Source organism: Diabrotica undecimpunctata, chromosome 3 (assembly GCF_040954645.1).
Source record: "Diabrotica undecimpunctata isolate CICGRU chromosome 3, icDiaUnde3, whole genome shotgun sequence".
In the NCBI taxonomy this organism is placed as follows: Eukaryota; Metazoa; Arthropoda; class Insecta; order Coleoptera; family Chrysomelidae; genus Diabrotica; species Diabrotica undecimpunctata.
In genome coordinates this window covers 41,857,269-41,876,005 of record NC_092805.1, presented here as the reverse complement: position 1 = coordinate 41,876,005, position 18,737 = coordinate 41,857,269, and the positions used below count along the sequence as shown (strand labels likewise).

At 32.2% G+C, this 18,737-nt stretch overlaps 1 protein-coding gene across 2 annotated transcripts in view; it reads right to left on the bottom strand.

Moving 5' to 3' along the window:
* The window catches only part of Elk (Eag-like K[+] channel), a 1,090,653-nt gene that overhangs the window by 580,602 nt on the left and 491,314 nt on the right, over window positions 1-18,737 (bottom strand). The gene's annotated exons all lie outside the window — the stretch shown is intronic.

The window sequence follows — 18,737 nt, the reverse complement described above, 5'->3', positions numbered from 1 at the left end:
GGATGTTTAACTCTCTTCACACGTCGGACGAACGCACCTTTGTCCACCAAAATCTGTAATGTTGTTTCGTCGGAGAATCATACCTGAAAAAATAAAAATATTTGCTGTTCACGAACTCCACTTGTTAAAAAAAGTTGTAATTACTCGACTCCAGTCTTCAACGGTCATACTTCGGTGCTGCTGGGCCCATCGGAGTCTCTTTTTCTTCATGGCTTCGGTGAGCCGTGGTTTTTTCATAGGCCGGCGACCTATCAGATTCTCTTCGGCCAGTCTTCGTCGGACTATTTTTATGGAAACATTAACTCCTTTGGTATTTATCATCGTAGTCAGATTACTCTTTTTACGATTTTTGAGACACATGTCCCTGATTTTACGGTCAGTATGAAGAGTAGTGATCCTTTTCCTGCCACATTTTCCAACACGGGCTGGTTCCAATGCCTCGTTTGAATCAATTTTTATTTTAATTCGATTTACTACAGACTTTAAAACACCTGCAGTAGTTGCTATTACCTTTTGGAAAAGTGTGCAGTAACATTGTTTTTATTTCTCTAATTTTCCCTGGAGACAAGTCTGCAATTTTTCCCATACTAAAAAAATAATTTTGATTTAAACAATGTTTTTAAATAAAATGGTGTCATTAAAGGCAGCAAAAATGATTAAATAACAAATATTACTTAGGTTCGTGTTAAATATATCTGACACGAAAACCTAGCAGAAACACTTTAAAAAAGTTTTAAACAACTTGCAAATATTTTTACGCCTCACTGGGGGTACAAACAACTTGCAAATATTTTACTTATGTATGAATTATTATTTCATACATAAGTAGTCTACCAGTGGAAGTAAAATAGTGGCAGATGCCTTAAAAGTGACTGAAAAAAGATTATGGCAGGTCCTTTCCAAACTATTCACTAGATGTCTGCAGGAAGCAGTAACACCAACTAAGTAAGAAGTTATCTTACTTCATAAAAAAAGCGATGTTACCAAAGCTTTATTATTTGTTGATTACGAAAAGGCCTTTGACACCAAAAATCAACAAAAAATGTTGGAAGCCTTGACAGAATGCCGAATTGACTATCGGTAATATACATATAATTAAACACATTTGCCTTCGGCAAGTTGAACCACATTTTAAAAGCGTCCGACATACCAATATGTCTTAGAAGAAAAACCTTTAATCAGTGTGTTTTACCTGTGTTAACTAACGGAGCGGAAACGTTAACTATGACAAGGAGAACAGTGCAAAAGATCCGTCTGGCTCAAAGTGCAATGGATGTTTGGATATGTTGGGCGTTTCACTGCATGACAAGAGCCCAAACCGCCACCTACGACGAAGATCAGAAGTGGCTGCTGCTGTAGAGAGAATAGCAACACTGAAGTGGAACTGGCAGGTCACGTGGCGGCTCGAATGACAGATAGGCGATAAACAAAGTGGATACTGAAGTGCAGATCAAAAGATGATGCTTACTCAAGCACAGGTCGTCCATCAACATGTTGGACTGACGATCTAAAACGTTGCCATAGAAATTGGAGGCACAAGATCGAAACATATAAAATTTTTTGAAGGAGATCTATGTCCAGCAGTGGACAAGTGAAGATTAAATGACATTTTAAATAGTATAAAGATATGAGTAAGACAATTTACTATTTTTACTGGGAATAAGCCACAATTTTATTTTAAAAAAAGTTTATTTTTACTTAGAAATAGAAACGGAATAGAACGTTTTTCAATCAATTCACTTTTGATTAGTTTCCAATAAATATGGTAGATTTATAATGAATTAGTATTTTGTAGAATGTATTTTAATATTACCATAAAGGAACGGTATCTTAATTATTATTTGACAAAACATTGAAGGTTATTTAAATTTTAACGATTTTCTCTATATGTTTTTCTACTTCGACTGAAGCGCAGTGTGAATTAGATTTAAAATTCATACAGTTTATTTTACATTGTGTATATTATTCATAACACATTTTTGTATTCCGATCATCCCCTATATGGTTCTTATATCTTTTAAATTATTTTTTTTATTAAATCTCCAGGTGTAAGCGCTCATTCCAGTCCAATGGGCCATTCTGTGGTCGAGAAATCGGTTGTATCAGAAAGAGAATCTGTCGGAAGAGGAGGAGCAATGATGGGAGGGATTGGTATGGTGAATCGACCGGGAATGGGCATGATGGGATATGTTTGAAAATAAGTTTCAATGTAGTTGTTGAGTTAATATAATTAGAAAAAATATGAAATAAATTAAAAATATCAATAAATAAAAATTAGAATTTTTTCTTGTTACAATAAAAATCGGTGTTGGTAAGTTCGGCCTGATAATTCGAGGGTTTTTTGATACATAAAATAAAGAGGACACTTGGTCCACAAATTTTTTGTCATTAATGAAAAATTACTTAAATTTTTGATGGATAGTTAGATGACAGCTTAACAACGAAAGCCAGCAACGAGAGAAGCCGACGCAAAAAACATACTAAAGATAAAAAGAATAAAAACATAAAGTCATCTGACGTAAATTTCAAAGAAAATATGCCTTTAAAAATAAATCAAAAAAAATTCCTACGCTAAAAACAAAAATAATAATTTTAAAATGTTAAATAGAAATTAAATTGTCTTAAGAAGACATCAAATCTATACAATATGCAGCTGAGGCAGATAGGACTACTGTTACTACTGCCATAGAAATAGCAGAAAATATTAACAGGAAAGTAGTCAGAAAATACCGATGTTCTAGTACTAGTCACTGCTTTCACTCCAAATAATTCTAAAATTTTTTTCTAAAACTGGCTCGACCAAGTAAAGCTGAAGAAATATATTGTTTGAAAAGTTTCAATCATATCCCATATGTTTTGGAGGATATTTTAATTTTACATGCCTTAACAGGTAACAGATTCCGATACAGTTTCTGCCAGTTTCTTTCAAGAAAAAATTAAATTTTTTAAAACGTTTTAAAATAATCCGGATCTTGCGCAGGACGCAAAATATTTCAAATAAATCGGTCCGTCTGTTGAGAAAATAGTTGAGCACGGTTCACAATTATTTTAGCCATGTATGGTGCCTTACTTAATTTTAAAAATCCTAATATACCGCATGAATATAGACTATCAAATATTGAGTTTGCTGTAACATATCGATATATGATGTATCTTATGACTATTATCAAAAATAAAATGTGTCAATTGGTAAAATTCTGTCAACGGTAGATGCATTCAGAAAACATCGTAAAAGAGTGTATTGACAAGTTCATAGTTAATTGTACGGCGAAGGAGTTTTGAATGTAACAGACTTGGGATGAGAGCTCAAAGAAAATTCCTATAATTCAGTGAAGATGACACATCCTCTTGGTACACAAAGTGTTATGAATTCAATTGTTTTCAGTTGCAAAAAGAACTGCGGCAGCTTATGTGGATGTGGAAATAATGGTTTGGTTTGTAATTTATCATGTAGAAATATTGCTGGTTTCAATTGCTCGAATATGGAGAAATATGATGAAAATCAATTATCTGATACAGAAGATAATTTGAAAAAGAAATAAATTTTAATAATACCATTATTTGTTAATTATATTTATTTACTTAATAAAAAAAAATTGTATTTGTATTTAAGAAATCATATTTTAACTTTTATTTAATACCGCACCGTAAAATAACATAAAACTGCAGAGATGATGTTCACTCCGAGCACCTGTAGCTCAAGGAATATCGCGTCATAATATTCCTATTCAGCAACCTCGCAAACCTCAGAGTGCTTCCTTCCTTTCGTCCGATTTTAAATGAAAATAACATAACACTACAGCAGACAAGGTCCACCTTGGGCACCAGTTAGCTTGAGGACCATCGTCTTTGTATTCATGTTTAACGACTTTGAAAAACCCCGACGAATAACCGTCGACTTTATTCTGATATGGACATTCATGTTGATATTTTCCAAGTTACAAATTTTATATGTGTTACGAGCAATGTCCGAAATTGGAAAATCCTAGCATTGTACAAAAAATCTTGTCCACTTCTAGCATTGTACCCCTTTACTGTACAATCTCCGAAATATATATTATATAATCGGCGGACTTTGTATAAAAGAATTGCTGTACAATGTTCGAATTTCAATAAGTAGCCATGCGTCAAAGTTTAAGATAATATATTAGATATCGATTAATATCGATTGTTACGATTATTCCCCATTTGTTATTAACGACAAATAAACATCCATTGAGGTTATAAATCCATAATTAACCAGCGTTTTTGACTTTTGGATTCGTAGAATTAAATTATTTTAAATTATCATACATCTCTCTTGAAAATCTAAGATGTTTTACAAACATCTTCCCTATATTATAGTGATGTATCTATCTCTTGAAGCTTTGAAATGTTTCACTAACAATATCTCTATTGTAGAACAATTTCTTCTTCGATTCGATTTTTTAATTTTTGATTTGGTGTGTCGCTTGTCAATAATAATCGATTCGAACCGATGAGCGTTTCGACAATTATTTTGATTATTTCGGACATTGAACATTTTGGGGGTACAATGCTAGAAGTGGACAATAATTTGTGTACAATGTTAGGATTGTCCAATTTCGGGCTTTGCTCGTAACATATGCACTTTGAAAATGCATTTTTCTTATGTAGTCCAGTCGTCAGAGAGTTGTCCCTAAAAATCATACGAACAAGCTGAATTTTGCAGAGGATATTAATTTTGGGACCCCCAAAAAATGCAAAAAAGTTTACTACTTTTACCCCTGGGCTTCCCCCTAAACCCCCTCACAGGGCGGTAAAAACACAAAAAAATCGATTTACCAAGAATCTGTACACCGTAGAAAAAAATGTTTTAAATAAAAAATGTAACTAAGATAATTATAAACAAAAATGTTTATAAGCATTTTTTGTGTAAAATGAACCCTTCTCTTGGAAACAACGCTTAAAGCGACCGTCGATTTTGCATGTCAGTTACTTGCGCGAAATCAATGTTCAATAAAATTTGAATCAGCTGGACGGTAAAAATTCGATAACTTTTGATCCAAATATTCTATAGACAGAAATCAAGATGCGTTAAGACAAATAGTACAGCTTTCGTATGCAGTTTTTGTATTGTGCCAAGAATAAACTCAGTTTTTATAAAGGTGTTAAATAAATTAACGTGGCGCGATTTTTGCCACTAAAAATTTTCATATTTAGAGATCAATATTTAAAACCTATGACATGAAATTTCAATTTTGATTTGTGGTAACAAATATAAGGCATTTGAAATATGAATAAAAAACACAGAATTTAATGTTTTACATTACAAACGATCATACGTCACGGGAAATGCTTTTAAGAAGACGGTGTCGTTTAGTGCTGAAATTTTGTTCTTTTGTAAAACGTACTAGTGTAATTGAAAAAAAAGTTTTAAATGTTTTAGATCGTTTGTTGTGTAAAAGTTTAAATCCATCGTTTTTTAAGTATATTTTAAATGCCTCACGTTTGTTGCCAAAACTCAAAACTAAAATTTCATGTTATAACAACAAGACAACTGTATCGAAACAAAAATCTAATACCGTCATTATGTTTCATGTTATAAATTTTAAAGGTTAGGATCTTATAATCGAAACTTTATAGTGGCCAGTCAATAACAGGCATAGATTGTATTGATCTCATGAGAATCATAAAAAATGGCAAAAATCGCGCCAGGTTTATTTATAACACCTGTATAAAATCTGAGTTTATTTGCGCAAAATACAACCACTGTTTATGAAAGCTGCACTTTTTACCTTTAAAACGCATCTTGATTTTTGTGGATGTGTGACTTGAATCAAAATATATCGAATTTTTACCGTCGAGCGGATACGGATTGAAGGGTACAGGGGAAAAAGGAGGAATGTCAGAAATTTTTATTTTTTGTTTTAATAATTCATAAGATAGGTTATATTTTGTACTTCACTGTACGTAAATAACACTGGTTAAAATTGGGTTGTGTCATGAGATAACACGAATAATAAAATAACCATAGAGGAGAAGAAAGGAGAATATCAGGATTTTACCGGTTAAGAAGGAGCAATGTCAGTTGTGAATTACGCAGAAACAAGTTAAGATGCTTTTATTGTTATTCATTGTTTCCGTGGTTTGCTTTGAGATGTAATATTTGAGGTTAGTTTCTACAAGTTACTGATACAAAATCATTATATGCCAAGTGATGAAGAATTAAGTGATATGGATCTAAGTAGTTCAGCAAATGTAAAGTTAAGTAAGAAAAAAAATCACTTGGCCGCATGACTGATGTAATTAAAAAACTTAGATTACAAAGCCATGTTCCAGGGCCTGACTATCACTGTAAAAGATTGCAATGTTTTTAAAATGTTTCTGAAGGTTGTAGGAACAATATTTTGAAGCAATTTAATGTAATGTGTTCTTAATATTGTTCTGAAGCTATTTTCTTGTGGCATTTTAAATTCATTACTATTTATCTGGGAATAAGCCACAATTAAAGGTTAAAATACGTTTATTGACGTTTCAATTTCCACTTCGGAAATCGTTCTCAAAAATTGAGAACGATTTAGAATATTTTCTAAATAGACGATTAGACCTACCGCCACACTTATCCTACCATTGTAGTTCATAACTACTAATATTTCACTGCCTAATCAGTTCACGAATGATAATATTCAGCTGTTATTCCATTACCTTTCGATTCTTGTTATATTTGCGTATATCCCTTAAACATAGCGATCAATGCGTATTAGCAAAGGACCCGATTAGAAAACAATTACCCTTTGTAAGTAACACACCAAGCAGCAACTCATTATTGCGAATGATTAACTTTATTCTAATATCCGCAGTTTTGCCTTTGTAGGCTACTTTTCGAAGAGATTTCAGAGTTCGCAATTGCAAATTCTTTCAAGTTGATAATTGAGTTTCGGAGTTCAGTCTGCCTCTCCTCAAAACTTTCAAATTGTAAATTATTGTGGTATATAATCGTGTGTTTTCCTCGACCCCAGAGGATACAACTAATTTCTCGTCGACTGAAAGCGAGAGTCTTGTGCTCATACTTTACAAAGATACAACACACAACGTGCTGGGTTTCTTGCTTTAAGGTTTAACGTAAAAGAAGTTTTTAATACAAGATTAGTAATATACATTCTGCTGATGGAATAATATGTTCTTTGTTTATTTTAATACTAATTTGTAATGCAATATGTTTTATTGTCTTCATGCAAAACCTTATAGACCAATATTGACAATATTATTTTAAATTTAATGGTATCCTATACAGTGGATCCGTAAAATATGGAATACATTCGATATTTCCCAAATGAAAAGTCTTTTTAAAAAAATCTAAAATACTTCGATTTTTAAATTTAATGTTCTACATTTTACAATTAAATTTCATTATACAAGGTGATACACATTACAGTAATGACGTCATCGGCTCTTTTTTAAATGTAACACCCTGTATTTTAGGACATTTTTAGATCGATAAAAATGAACTGATTTTAAAAAAATATAATACTCGGGTCAAATGGATATAATGGATATAAAGATATGCGCTTAGAAAATAAATTATTTATTATCAATTGCAAAAAAGTAGCCAACTTCTAGTTTTTGGTAAATTGTAATTATTTTTAGTAACGTTCAATAACAATATTAAGTAGTACAATAATTGTATTAATTCGTAATTGTTCTGTATTATTGCTTAGAATTAATTTTAAGTAGAAATGAATTTGAGTGTAAAGCAAAGAATTGAAATACTCATGATCATTGGGTATGGAGACAAATCGCGAACTCAGATGGAAGTGTGTAATTTATTTATTGATAAATATTCAGAAATACCCATCACGCAGTCAACAGTAAGTAAGATTGAAAAGAAATTTCGAGAAACTGGTACGGTTGAAAATGTACGCAAATCAGGTCGTCCCTCTGTAAATTATGTTACAACATTAGATGTTCTACTTGCTTTTGAAGAAGATGCGCACACTTCTGTTTGTAAGGTTAGTAGTGATCTCGATGTTTGCAAAACAACAGTACACGAACTACGTAAAAGTAAATAAAGTAAGTAAAATGCACCAGATAAAAGAATACAATTTTGCGGAACATTGATGGATAACAGCCGCCGAAACCCTCTCTTGGTTCAAAATATTATTTTTTCTGATGAGGCTACATTCAAATTAAATGGCGAGGGCAACCGTCAGAATTGTAGATACTGGGCCAAAGAAAACTCCAACTGGATGCGGGAACATCATACACAATACCCGCAAAAGGTAAACGTATGGGTTGGTATTGTAAGAAATAAAATAATTGGACCCTACCATTTCGAAGGTTATTTAAACGGGCCAGCATATCTTTAGTTTTTAAGTGAGCATCTTGTACCTACTTTAGTTAATTTATTCCCCAGTACAATTAATCTTGGAGGTTTTGATAAAAGTTTATGGTTTCAACAGGATGGTGCGTCTCCGCATTATGCTTTAGATGTTCGAAGGTACCTAAACGAAATTTTTCCGAACGGGTGGATTGGAAGACTTGGACATATTGATTGGCCAGCGAGGTCCACAGACCTCAATCTTTGGATTATTTTATGTGGGGTCATTTAAAGAATGTTGTTTATAAAACGAAACCTGTAAATATTGGAGCCTTAAAAACAAGAATTCGTAACGAAATAAACAATATTTCTCAAGAAAGCATAAACAAGGTTCTACAAGAATTTGTACAACGGTTGAGTTACTGTCAAATACAACAAGGGCTACAATTCGAACATTTAAGATTAAGTCATGTGTTAATTACTGGATTACTTTCAAGTTATTTATTATAATTTATTTATAATTTGTTAATATTATAAATCAATAAAAATTAATTTTCTAAGCACATATCTTTCAAATTATATCCGTTAGATCCCCAGTATTATATTTTTTTGAAATCAGCTCATTTTTATCGATCTAAAAATGTCCTAAAATACAGGGTGTTTTACACAGGGTTACAGAACACCATGGCTAGAATCAACCTACTTTGACCCCAGGATAGACTTTTTTAAATGGACTAAAGAAATATAAAAATGTATTATTAATGTATGTTTTTAATTAATTATTTCACTTATCCATTACATCCTTACAGATTTAGACTTAAATCCGCATAAAAAGTTTCTAAATTGATCGGAGTACTCAAACCAGTGTTTTAAAGAATTTTAGTAAAAGTACTACGGAAGAATTGTGGGACACACAAATAGATGATCAGAATGTGAGAATCATTAAAAATTTATACCAATATCAGAAAGCGATCAGAAAATACGAGTAGACTAACAAAAATCTAAAGAGATACCTATAAGAAGAGGAGTACGACAAGGATATGTTCTCTTCCCTCTATTTTTAACATGTGCTTAGAAGAGCAAAGAGGCCCTAGAAGACATCAATGAAAGCATATTAATTAACGTAACAATATTGAATAATTTTATATATCCAGACGATACAATCATCCTTGCGGACCGCAGAGAAGGGCTGCAAATTTTGGTTGATCGCACTACGCAGTACGGCGAGAGATACGGAATAGCCCTGAATACAAAACAAACAAAAATCACGATTGTTAGTAAGAACAATATTGAAGACACAACAGTCCACGTTAAAAGAAAGGCTTTAGAGAAAGTATCCAAAAACAATTAATTGGGAGATGACTTAAATAAACAATGGGACCGCAGCCTTAAAATATATCTACGCATTGAGATGAAAGATGAAAGCAGTATTATGCAATGGAAAACTTAGAATAGAAATTAAAACTAGAATATTAAGATGCTACCGATTCTCTATCATCTTTTCCTATCTCTCCAATCTCCCTCTTCTAAGCCTCTAGATTGCATTGTTTTTGTAATTTCTTTTCTCCAGGAATTTGGTGGTCTTCCCGGTCGTACCGGGAGATCCTGCCTTGATGATATATTTATCCTACGACAAATAATTGAAAAGTGTGTCGAAAGAAGTAGAGAGACCCATTTGGTATTTATAGACCTTGAGAAAGCATATGATAGTGTCCCGTTAAAGAAAATGTTTGAGGTCCTCGAAAGGTCCGGATTGGATTCGACGTATATCCGAGCGATATATAAATTGTACGAAAATGCAGTTAGTTGTGTAAAAATTGGAACCAGAACCTCAAATGAATTTAAAGTCACTAAAGGCCTAAAGCAAGAATGCTGTTTGTCACCGACACTCTTTAAAATATACGTCCAAGAAGCATTGAGGAATTGGAGAAATAAATGTAGATTTATGGGCATCGAAGTGGGACAAGAAACTTTGTATACATTGTTGTTTGCAGATGATCAGGTGGTGGTTGCAACCGATGAGGAAGATATAAATTATATAAATCGAAAATTATTTGAGGAATATGCCAAATGGGGGCTTACTGTAAACATAAGCAAAACAGAATATTTAAAAATTGGAGGAAATACCACAGATCTGAGGCTTGAAAACGCAGTTATAAAAGGCTGCAACCAGTATAAATATCTAGGAAGCATCATATCAGCAGATGGCAGAGTTAAGATAGATGTACAAAACCGAATAACCCAAGGGAAAAAACGCATCCGAATACTGAATTCATTACTGTGGTCTAATAAAATAAAGATGCATACCAAACTTCGCGTATACAGAGCAATTGTAGCACCAATTACCACATATGGTGCTGAATGTTAGACGATGACAAAGAATGAACGAGATAAAGTAGACGTTGTGGAAATGGATTATCTTAGAAGGTCATGTCGAGTATCGAGAATGGAAACAATCAGGAATGAGGAAATACGAAACCGTACAGGAATTAGAGATACTCATTCAGATAGAATACAAGGAAGGCAATTACAATGGTATGGTCACGTGATGAGAATGGAGGAGGAGCGGTGGCCAAAGAAAGCCTTAATGTATGTTCCGCCAGAAAGAAGGAAAAGGGGAAGACCACAATAACGGTTAAAATCTACTAAAATTACATAAATCGTCAATTTAACAAGATGAAAGATAATAAAAAAATCTATTGCAAAATTTAAATAAATTGCACATTGCGTAATTAAACCTTACAATTTAATAAGTTGAAAGTTGTGCATATGATACCCAAATATGGATGAAAATAATTTAGTTACTTGTACATAAAGGTACTGCAATTTCCTTGGTTATTCGTTAAGAAATTCTTTTACTCAATAATATGGTCTTTCAGAGAGATAGGATTTTGTCGGAACTGGGGAAAAGATGTTGCAGATTTAGGTTGTAAAGCGAGATAGTTTTTATAGTTTTTTGCAAGACATAATAACGATTTCTTTACCAACTCAGTGGACCGGATCGGTAAATAAACATCAAAGGTTGAATTTCTAGTGGAGTAGTCATGATTAGGTCTTGCTCGAAAAACATGTAGATGTTTACGAATTAAGCAAACTTCTAAAGTTTCATGTAACAATAAAACACTGAAAACTTTGTTTTCAAAACTTCTACAAAATTTATTTTAAACTCTTATCACTACAGCTGTTTCGGCTGATTGCCTTTCTCAAGTGATCTATTTTTGGCATGAGTTTACACTTTATAGTTTCTAATAAAATAGGTTGAGGAGGGGAGAACTGTTTGTCTCAAGTTGGTCATTCAGAATTATATCTGTGTTTTTTAATTTTTTGATTTCCATAGATTCTAACAAAGATAGCTTAAGGCCTTTATTTTGAATGTGAAGAATTTTAAATTCGTCATTAAAAGAATGATTATGATCTAGAAGGTGAAGTGCGTATGTAGAATCTGTTTTTCTATTATTGAAAGCCCTTTTATGTTCTGCTATTCGTTTATTAAAATTTCTACCAGTTTGACCGATGTAAGTTTTTGGGCAGTCGCCACATTTAAGTTTGTACACACCACTGTGTAAGTGTTTTTTATTTTGGCCTTTGTTGTTTATAATATATTTGCCTAGGTTGTTATTTGTTTTGAAAGCTGGTGTTATTCCTTTCTTTTTTATGTGTTTGGCTATTTTTGTTGATATTTTGCCTGTATATGTAATCGAGCAGAAGGTACTGGGTTTTTCTTTGGTGGTGGAGAAAAAACTTGTGTAGTTTTTGATTTAACATTTTATTAATTGTTTGTTCGTTGTATCCATTGTTTACTGCTATTTGCAGTAATGTTAAATGTTAAATCAAAAACTACACAAGAAAGTCCTGAAATTAGTATTTCCACCACCAGAGAAAAAACCCAGAAGAAGTTGGCCGAACTTCAGAAGAATTGTGAGCGAGAAACTCTTACGAGTAGATACTTTTGTAAATATATATACTTCCTGTAATAATTGCTTTAATACTCTGCCTAATACTTTTACAAACTTAATTTATTTTATATTTTAAGATTTAAGATTATAAAACATACGTCAAATAACTGTTAAAGTTAAACTTGATAATTAAAAGTTCTCCTATTAGTTTTTAATAATTGTGTGTATATTAAACAGTATTTAATAGTTATATTACAATTAATAAGTATTCAAGATTCCCATTAAGGTAGCCAACGGAGTGGTACGCTGGTTAACGTGTACGGAGTGTAAATAGCTCCCCCCTAAATGGGGGAAGCTTTAAAAAGAAAGACGCCGTTAGGTGTAACTATTAACCAGACAATGAGTGCAATTAACTCTAAAAGTGATGCGGAGTCAGGAAATCATTTATCGGTCCCTGTACAAGACATGGATACCACTTTAAGTTCTGAGACAACAGCTGAAACCAGTCGCCAGGTCATTAGTGATAAAGAAAAGGATATTTATAAACAAAATAAAACACCTAAAGTTTTTAATCTAAGAAATGGAGATAAGTATAATTTGAGTAATATTTGTGTTTTTATCGAACGAAAAAATATTGAAAATGCCGGCCGTCTTCATCCCTTATTTGTGGGAGATATCTTACACAAAAAACTAAATGTTAACAATATTAACCAAATTAGATCTGTTGGAAAAAATAGAATAAAAGTTAGTCTAAAAACATGTTCTGATGCCAATGCTTTAGTAAACAATCCTCTTTTATCAGAAAATGATCTTGTAGCGTTTATACCAAATCATTTATTAGAAATTAAGGGTTTGATAAAAGATATTGATACTCAATTCGATACGAAATATATTTTAGATAACATAAAATCTCCTTCAACAGTAGTTGATGTTAAACGTACACATCGTAGAATAGAAAAGGATGGTGATATACAGTATGTCCCCAAAAAAACCATTATTGTAACTTTTGAAGGGAACACTTTACCTAATTATATTTCAATAAATAGTGTATATTTTTCGGTGGAGCGGTTTTTTAGCAGAGTTACACAGTGCTTCAGATGTCTACGCTATGGTCACATTTCTAGGCAATGTAAAAATATTGAAGAGTTATGTATGAAGTGTAGTAATGTAAAAGCTGAAAATCATGTTTGTCACGATTCAGAAATTCGCTGTTTATATTGTAAAACAAATGACCACGTTTCTATTTCAAGAAAATGTCCTCATTATGAAAAACAACGTAAAATTAAGAATGTTATGGTTGAACAAAATATTTCCTTTATTGAGGCAAAAGAATATTGTGAAATGTCTTATTCTGGTATATCTGTAAACAATAGTTTTTCTATTTTATCCAACTCCAATTTTCCGCCTTTACCAGCGATTGAATCTAAGTCTGGAAATTCTAACTCCCTTTTACACTCAAATTTTAAGAATAATAGCAATTACGTTTTGCCCACCCATCCTACACGAAGTCCTACCGGCCATAGCAATAAAAAACATCGAATTTCTAATGACACTCCTCCTCCACAACCGATGTTTCCGTTTCAGTTTGGCCCTAATCAACCACTGCCTCGAAATAATAATCCACCAAATTATCAAAATTTAAATAACAAAAACATTGTAAAGTCAATTGCAGATTTTATAGTTGAATTTTTAAAAGGTATTCATACCATTGAAGATATCAAAAATTTGAATAATGATTTAATTCAAACAGGAATAAATAAAGTGTTGGAGGACACATGTAAAAAGTAACCTTCACTCCATTACCAAAGACATTAAATATTTGTCAGTGGAATGCACGTTCTGCTGTTTCGAATAAAAATAGTCTAATGCATTATCTTGTAAATAATAATATTGATGTAGCAATAATAAGTGAAACATGGTTTAAACCCAAAAAAGTATATAGTTTCGTAGGTTATAATGTAATTCGTAAAGATAGACAAGACGGTTTTTCAGGAATTTGCATTTTGGTCAAAAAGTCGATTTCACACCAAGAATTAAGCATAGTTTCCAATTTTAATGTCGATCTTCTTGTTTGTGGTATTAATATCAAATTCAACAATAAAACTTTAAGTATAATTTCCGTTTATAGGTCACCGGATATTAAAACCAACACAACTGATTGGGTAAATATTTTTTCGCAGTTTTCAACTCCATGTATTATTGGTGGGGATTTTAACGCGCATCATGATACTTGGGGATCCCATAAAAACGATTCTATTGGTAAACAACTCATTGAAGCAAGCAATAATTGTGATTTTGTAGTTATGAATACTGGCGAACCCACGTGTATTACCCGGCCAGGATGCAATGATTCTATGATAGATGTTACCTTTTGCTCCTCGGACGTAGCTAGTGATATAGATTGGGCAGTTTACTCTGACACACTTGGATCGAATCATTTTATGATAAAAATAACTCTTGCAAGGCAGCAAATTCCGCAGGACATCACAATTCCGCGATATAGATGGAACCTAAAAGGAGCTAATTGGGAACAATATAAAGAGTTTGTGGAAGACTACTTTTATAACTTTACTGATGCAGAATATCCAACCACCAAAGAAAAATATGCATTCTTAATCAATTGTATAAATAATGCGGCACAAAGAACTTTAAAAGAATACAGACCGTTTAAGTGCAAAAATCGAACACCTTCACCTTGGTGGGATGCAGAATGTGACAACATAATTTCTGAAAGGAAACATGTACTGCAAGTATACAAAGCAAACCCCACAAAAAAAAATTTTCTTGCATACCAAAAATGCATGGCACTTACTAAACGAACATTAAAAGAAAAAGCTAAAAAAAGTTGGATTGAATGGTGTTCCAATCTCAACAAAAATACTCCAACTAGCATGATATGGAAACAAGCAAAAAAAATGAATCGTAAAACAATAAACATTGGTAAGCCACATAATGATGATTTAATAGATGAGTTTTTTAATCATGTAGCTCCCCAGACTGTTCCTTTCACTGTAAATATCGAACATACGATCTTAGATAAAAAACATTTTTTGGCAAATAATTTTCACATTAATGAACTAAATTATGCTTTAAGAAATAAAAAAAGTACTGCCCCGGGTTTTGATCAAATAAAGTATCCGATGTTAGAGAACCTACCAATTATAGCAAAAAGTTTTCTTCTACAAATTTTTGATGAGATGCTTGCAGGTGAGTGCATTGAAGATTTTAGGAAAATTATAATCACACCGATTCCTAAACAAGGTAAAGACCCTAACTTGGCCCATTCTTTTAGACAAATTTCTCTGCTATCATGTGTGCAAAAAACTTTCGAAAATAATTTCTCTAGAAATAACTTTCTTCCAACAATTTTTATTGATATTGAGAAAGCATATGACACCTTAAACTTAAATATTTTGAGTAAAAAAATGATTATTGATTTTAACATTCCTAAGGCAATAGTGTATGCTATTATCGGATTATATTCAGAAAGACATGTTTATGTCAGGGATTTTAACAACCATTTATTAGGCCCAAGATATGTTTTCACAGGAATTCCACAAGGAGCTGTCTTAAGTCCTTTTCTTTTCAATTTATACACAGCTGACCTACATAAATTAAAGTTGGAAAAATATCCTTTTAAGATCATCCAATATGCAGATGACTTCTGCATTTACTGTGAAACAAAGAAGAGAGATGAAGCTTTTGGATTTTTAATGGATACCTACAACGTTGTAGAAATATGGTTGGAAGAAAATCACCTTCAGCTGTCGGCCACAAAATCAGCAGTGACCATTTTCAGTAGACATAATATTCCCAATATCGAAACATTTATAGTAAAACAGCGAGAAATTCCTTTTAAAAAGGTAATTAAATATTTGGGCATTATACTGGATCACAAGCTCACATGGAAATTTCACATAGAATGTATGTTAAATAGATGTGAAAAAGGCCTAAACTTTCTGAAAATGACAACTAAAACTTGGTGGGGAACAGATGTTCAGACTTCCTTACTTTTTTATAGAACTTACATTCGCTCTATCATAGATTATGGATGTTGGTTATATGGATCTGCCAGCAAGAACTTACTAAACAAATTAAACATATTTATAAACCAGTGTTTGCGTATCTGTATTGGTGCCATGAAGACAACTCCTATTGAGCCCCTTTATGTTGAAGCACGTGAGCCTCCAATTTCTCTTAGAAGACATTTCTTGGCCGAAAAATTTTTACTGAAAATTAAACACCAGAACACTTTCCTTTATACCGAATTAACAAATTTAAACAATTATGATTTAACGAATAAATATTGGATTAAGAAAAATTCTCCAACCCTATGTGAAGCTCTTAGAGAAAACACAGTTTGTGCCGATGAAGCTATTAATTTAAAATCACACACAGATATAAATGATTTTGAAGCTCTTTTTTATAGCGTTAAATTTATTAAACCAAATTATGTTAACACTGGAAGAGCAAATAACAACATTATAACAAGCATCTTATCCAATTGGGATTACTACAGTACTATCTACACGGATGCCTCCAAATCAGAAGACGGTACAGGATGTGCCTTTTACATCCCCATGGAGAAGGTAGAAAAAATGTTCAAATTAAAAGCAAATATTTCCATATTTAGTGCGGAAGCAATTGCCATATATCAAGCCCTACTTTTTGTTTCTAACAGAGATTCCTCCGTTATTATTGTTTCAGATTCCATGTCAGTTCTCACAGCCATTAACCAACCTTTTTTTCCAACCTCATACTCCAATCCCTACATAATATTAATTAAAAAATTAGTTAAACACTTTAAGGAAAATAAAAAAAATGTGATATTTATATGGGCCAAAGCACACAGTGGAATTAAACATAATGAACATGTGGACCAACTAGCCAAATTAAGTATTTATTCAGTGGATACCACAGAATTTCTACCCAGTATTTCTGATTTGGTTGCTTCACGCAAGGCAGTTTTAAAATATAAATGGAGTGACCTATGGTCTGAGTTTTGTTTTACCAACCCAAATAGATACACTTCTTTACACACAACTGTCCCTGTTGCACATTGGCACAGAACTTATAATGTCCCTAGGGGTTATATAACAACCATATCTAGGCTTAAATTTGGACATGCTTGTTTTCCTGCTCATCTTGCAAGGATTCATGTGATCGAGAGTAAAAACTGTTTGGAATGTGGAGTAGAAGGTGACCTAGATCATGTAATTTTTGGTTGTGCCAAATATAATTTGGAGTCCACCTTATTATATAATAATATAGTTCGTATTACCGGTAAATCTCCGTTTAACGTTTTATCTGCCCTAGCGACTCAAAATAGATTAATTTACGATTGCATAATCGATTTTTTGACCAAATGTAATATTTTTCTTTAGTTAAAAAAAAAAAAAATTTTTTTTTTACTTTTTACCTTTGTTTTCTCTCCTTTATATGTTTAATCCTATTTACTGTGTATGTTATATATTATAATGTCCTGATGGTCCCCTGGAAGTGAAACGAGTGACCCATGTTAATTGTATATGTTTATGGATATATATGTGTATGTATTATTTATATTTTTTCTCTTCTTTTTGTTAAATGTTGTAAATTTATCTATTTTAGTCTATTCGATTGCAAATAACTCAAAAACTTTTTACTGTACCTAATGAGATTAAAAGATCATGTAACTGGCTGTATGGCAAACTGCCGAAGCCATAAAAATAAATAAAAAAAAAAAGATTATAAAACTAGGTAATAAAAGTTACTTCTAACAAACTTCTGAGTTTTATACAAATATAAAAAGTGATAACAAAAGCAAAATAAAAAAAAACAAAACATAAACTAATAGCCTCAATTACAAAAATGTCAATTACCTAAGTAGTATTTTTTGTGATTCAAGCATGTTCAAATAGGCAGGTAGGCAAATTACTTAAAATATTTCTTTATTGTTTTTTAATAAGTGTGCGTTCATAACGAGGCGCCGACCCTCGGTCGGACCATAGGGTTAAATCATCATAAAGTCGTTCTATAATAGATTCTACTTAATAACATTTAGTTTGATATTTATGAATTGATGACAAATTATTCCTATGATTCCTGTGTATACTCTTCTTTTAATTACAATACACTAATCAAAAAACAAAGAACTCATAAATTATCAATATTTACTTTATTTTTTATCAGGTGGCTAATATTTGAACACAGGTTTTACGACTCTAGATAGGTTTTATAACTTACGATATAATAATATCTGCAATATAAACGGTTAATTAATGTTTCCCTTTCAATAACTAAGGCTGCTACCGTAATAAAATGTTTGTTCGATTAGATTAAATCGATACTAAATACAGTTTCTGCCGATAGTTATCTGATCAAATTACATTGTATTGCCTCCGGATATCCCGTGTATAATTACTCACGTGTATAAAGTTTGTTATTAAAACGTTATTTAAAAAACTGCTTCTTCTTTTTTTTTCGCTTTATAAGCAATTCTGCTTGTTCATTTGCCTATTGGTGACTTATATCTTGCTGTTTTGATAACACGGGTCTCCTCCATTCTACTTATGTGGTTATTC